General features: G+C 53.3%; 1 non-coding gene across 1 annotated transcript in view; it reads right to left on the bottom strand.

The window, feature by feature from the left end:
• The window catches only part of LOC126454613 (small subunit ribosomal RNA), a 1,910-nt gene extending 828 nt beyond the window's left edge, over positions 1-1,082 (bottom strand). Inside the window, exon 1 of the ribosomal RNA XR_007585264.1 lies at positions 1-1,082. This exon is cut by the window's left edge and continues 828 nt beyond it. This is a non-coding gene — a ribosomal RNA (small subunit ribosomal RNA).
• Between the last annotated feature and the right edge of the window lie 3,918 nt (positions 1,083-5,000).

Here is a 5,000-nt window from a genome sequence, read left to right as displayed (position 1 = left end):
TAACTTTCGTTCTTGATTAATGAAAACATACTTGGCAAATGCTTTCGCTTCTGTTCGTCTTGCGACGATCCAAGAATTTCACCTCTAACGTCGCAATACGAATGCCCCCGCCTGTCCCTATTAATCATTACCTCGGGTTCCGAAAACCAACAAAATAGAACCGAGGTCCTATTCCATTATTCCATGCACACAGTATTCAGGCGGGCTTGCCTGCTTTAAGCACTCTAATTTGTTCAAAGTAAACGTGCCGGCCCACCGAGACACTCACTCAAGAGCACCCTGGTAGGATTGCAACGGGGTCCGCCTCGGGACGCACGAGCACGCACGAGGCGCGTCGCACGCCTTCAGCTCGCCCCACCGGCAGGACGTCCCACGATACATGCCAGTTAAACACCGACGGGCGGTGAACCAACAGCGTGGGACACAAATCCAACTACGAGCTTTTTAACCGCAACAACTTTAATATACGCTATTGGAGCTGGAATTACCGCGGCTGCTGGCACCAGACTTGCCCTCCAATAGATACTCGTTAAAGGATTTAAAGTGTACTCATTCCGATTACGGGGCCTCGGATGAGTCCCGTATCGTTATTTTTCGTCACTACCTCCCCGTGCCGGGAGTGGGTAATTTGCGCGCCTGCTGCCTTCCTTGGATGTGGTAGCCGTTTCTCAGGCTCCCTCTCCGGAATCGAACCCTGATTCCCCGTTACCCGTTACAACCATGGTAGGCGCAGAACCTACCATCGACAGTTGATAAGGCAGACATTTGAAAGATGCGTCGCCGGTACGAGGACCGTGCGATCAGCCCAAAGTTATTCAGAGTCACCAAGGCAAACGGACCGGACGAGCCGACCGATTGGTTTTGATCTAATAAAAGCGTCCCTTCCATCTCTGGTCGGGACTCTGTTTGCATGTATTAGCTCTAGAATTACCACAGTTATCCAAGTAACGTGGGTACGATCTAAGGAACCATAACTGATTTAATGAGCCATTCGCGGTTTCACCTTAATGCGGCTTGTACTGAGACATGCATGGCTTAATCTTTGAGACAAGCATATGACTACTGGCAGGATCAACCAGGGAGCTGCGTCAACTAGAGCTGAGCAGCCGGCCGCCCGGGAGTGTGTCCCGGGGGCCCGCGCGAACACGCAAGCGTCCGCTCAATTATTCTGCAAACAGGAGGAGGCTGAGCTCCCCTGCACCATACACCTCGAAACCCTCTCAGGTCCCGGCGGCGCGCAGCGCCGTCCTAAGTACTTGGTCGGGTTCGAGAGAGGCGCAATCGCCCGGGGTTTGGCGAGTAGACGCTTTAGGTGCGACCACCCGTGCTCCCAACTGAGCTTGCCGCTGCCGACAGAGGCCCGGGAGCGTGCTGTCGTGGCATTGCCGGCGGGAGACAACACGCGCCACCTACGGTGACCGGCAGCTCCAACGCCAGCGCCACAGAAGGACAAAAGCCCCACTTGGGTGCCGAAGCGAACTCTCCCAGCACAGCGCACGCGCCAACACGTCCGCACAGCTGCGATACAAACCACCTGCGAGAACCGCAGAGGCGACCGAGCAGCAGACGGCGTCGCGGCGCCGAGCGCCGGGCGGCGGCGCATCCTCAGCGCACACAGTCCTCAATCGGACCAGCACACTGCAGATGTCCACCGCGCTTCGCACCGGGCCCGCGAGGACCTACTTTGGCCGCACGGCGCCGCGTGCAGGGTGCGCCGGCGCGCAGCTGCGCCGCCTGCCGCCTCCGTCGGCCGGCGCGCCTGCCACTGGCCGCCCCCACCAGCCGGCTGTAGCGCGTGCGCCCACGCACCGCGCGGCCAGCACGCCGGGAGGCCCCCCCTCACCGGCCGGGGACGGTCCCACCCAGCCACCGCCGCGTATCGCTTCACACCCAGATGCCATTCACGTTCGTGGGCATGGTGGGTATCGCTGGAACAACCGGTTGGTAGCTCAACCGATCGTCGCCATCACTGATTCACCTCTAGCGAGAACAACCGCACCACAACGGTTTACCAGTTGTTCATTTGCGTAACGTCACCAGCAAACGTAGGCGTCCATCGCCATTTGCAAATTCAACGATTGTTGCATGCCTGTGTCAGGTGTCACGACACACTATGTCTGCCCACATACACGCAACAACATGTGCACGCTTCGCGAACACGTGGAAGGTGGCCCCCGTACGTATGCGATGTCCATTGCGCGAACGACTGTCAACCGGCCTCTGTCGCATGTCGCAGATGTGGAACGCAGTGCACCATGCTATCACGGTGTGTGAGAAGAGACGACTACGTCTGACAACACGCGCCACTACATCAACAGACGGCTCATGCTGATCGCCATCCAGGGCATACCACACTGCAATCCAGCTCTTATAGTGAGACGACACGTAGCTGAGTGCACAACATTTGGACCGCATGGTTCGCCGTTGTTGGCGCAGTCGTTGTACGGTCACATGTACCACGATGTATCATTCAGTACATGAGGACCAATGTGCAGTACAGTGTGTGATTTGGACGTACAACATCAGCGGACAGTTGACACAGGCCGTACCACAGCGTAGGCTAAGTGCTTCGCCATGCGAATGCCAATGAACAACTGCAAATGCCAATGAACAACTGCAAAGGGCATTGAGCATGTACGTCCTGCTGCCATCCACATTACAGTGTATAGCTGCAAGGTGTTTAACATGAAGCGATACACTGGGGACCGGGCAGTGCGAGTAGCAAACTATATTGCGGGGGTTGCAGTTAGGCAACACTACACTAATTTAACGCGTCGTATGACAATTACAGAGCAGGTTAAGGCCCAACGTGTGTTGGGTTAAGGCCCAACGTGTGTTGGGTTAAGGCCCAACGTGTGTTGGGTTAAGGCCCAACGTGTGTTGGGTTAAGGCCCAACGTGTGTTGGGTTAAGGCCCAACGTGTGTTGGGTTAAGGCCCAACGTGTGTTGGGTTAAGGCCCAACGTGTGTTGGGTTAAGGCCCAACGTGTGTTGGGTTAAGGCCCAACGTGTGTTGGGTTAAGGCCCAACGTGTGTTGGGTTAAGGCCCAACGTGTGTTGGGTTAAGGCCCAACGTGTGTTGGGTTAAGGCCCAACGTGTGTTGGGTTAAGGCCCAACGTGTGTTGGGTTAAGGCCCAACGTGTGTTGGGTTAAGGCCCAACGTGTGTTGGGTTAAGGCCCAACATAGGTTGGGTTAAGGCCCAACATAGGTTGGGTTAAGGCGCAACATAGGTTGGGTTAAGGCGCAACATAGGTTGGGTTAAGGCGCAACATAGGTTGGGTTAAGGCGCAACATAGGTTGGGTTAAGGCGCAACATAGGTTGGGTTAAGGCGCAACATAGGTTGGGTTAAGGCGCAACATAGGTTAGGTTAAGGCGCAACATAGGTTAGGTTAAGGCGCAACATAGGTTAGGTTAAGGCGCAACATAGGTTAGGTTAAGGCGCAACATAGGTTAGGTTAAGGCGCAACATAGGTTAGGTTAAGGCGCAACATAGGTTAGGTTAAGGCGCAACATAGGTTAGGTTAAGGCGCAACATAGGTTAGGTTAAGGCGCAACATAGGTTAGGTTAAGGCGCAACATAGGTTAGGTTAAGGCGCAACATAGGTTAGGTTAAGGCGCAACATAGGTTAGGTTAAGGCGCAACATAGGTTAGGTTAAGGCGCAACATAGGTTAGGTTAAGGCGCAACATAGGTTAGGTTAAGGCGCAACATAGGTTAGGTTAAGGCGCAACATAGGTTAGGTTAAGGCGCAACATAGGTTAGGTTAAGGCGCAACATAGGTTAGGTTAAGGCGCAACATAGGTTAGGTTAAGGCGCAACATAGGTTAGGTTAAGGCGCAACATAGGTTAGGTTAAGGCGCAACATAGGTTAGGTTAAGGCGCAACATAGGTTAGGTTAAGGCGCAACATAGGTTAGGTTGAGGCACAATATAGGTTAGGTTGAGGTACCGTATAGGTTAGGTTAAGGTACAGTATAGTTTAGGTTAAGGTACAGTATAGTTTAGGTTAAGGTACAGTATAGTTTAGGTTAAGGTACAGTATAGTTTAGGTTAAGGTACAGTATAGTTTAGGTTAAGGTACAGTATAGTTTAGGTTAAGGTACAGTATAGTTTAGGTTAAGGTACACATTGTTGTATGGAAAGGTGTAATGGGGGGGGGGGGGGGGGGCGGCCGGTCGGTTTGTTGATTGTGATTATAGTAAGTGGATGCCTGCGGCATCATCTGATTTGCCACGTCAGGATGCACCTTTGGCTCATGACAGGCGGCGCTCCGATTCCATGCTTGTGGCAGACCTGTGTCTTTCATTCCTGCCATTGTTTGTGTGCTGTGAGAGGAGGCAGTATTGTGATGTTGGGTGCACCCCTGTGTAGGACATGTGTGGGTGTTGGTGGCTTAGCTGAGCAATGGTGGTTGTCGGGGGGGTGGGATATTCCGTTTTCTGAGTGGACCTCCCAGTCTGGTTATGACAGTGTGGATTGTCTCATGTGGCGGAGAGGATGCACTGGGTGTTGTTCCATGCTGGTGCTTACATATTGTCTGTGTGCGTGTTACAGGCGGAGAGTAGTGCGTGATAAGAGTGTGTGGCTGCCGTGTGGTTGTGATTGTGAGCAGAGTCTTTCAGCATGTATACGGACAGTTGTATATATTATCTGTATTCTGATGGGTCTATGTATTACTAATCAGCGCCGTGTATACGTTTAATCCGGTTCCAGTCGAAACTGTTGTATCTCTGTACATTAGTGACACGGCGAGCGCGCTATGTAGCTACTCGTCTCGGCAGCTTCCACCGGTGTATGGCAAATGATTATAAGCAATGAGTCGAGTCGTCAATACCGATAGTGTGACGTCACATGTCTGGGGTGGGGGACGCTGCGCCCTTCCGGTGGGTCATGGCCTAGAAAGACGCTCCCCACGCAGGGGGGCTTGGACTGTCATAAACTCTTCCGAGTAATATACTTGCCGTACGTTTTTGCGACTGCGAGTGCAACGCCCACCGGT

Source organism: Schistocerca serialis, unplaced genomic scaffold (assembly GCF_023864345.2).
Source record: "Schistocerca serialis cubense isolate TAMUIC-IGC-003099 unplaced genomic scaffold, iqSchSeri2.2 HiC_scaffold_992, whole genome shotgun sequence".
Classification (NCBI taxonomy): domain Eukaryota; kingdom Metazoa; phylum Arthropoda; class Insecta; order Orthoptera; family Acrididae; genus Schistocerca; species Schistocerca serialis.
Note: the sequence above shows the minus strand (reverse complement) of the source record. Positions and strands in the feature narration are given on the sequence as shown.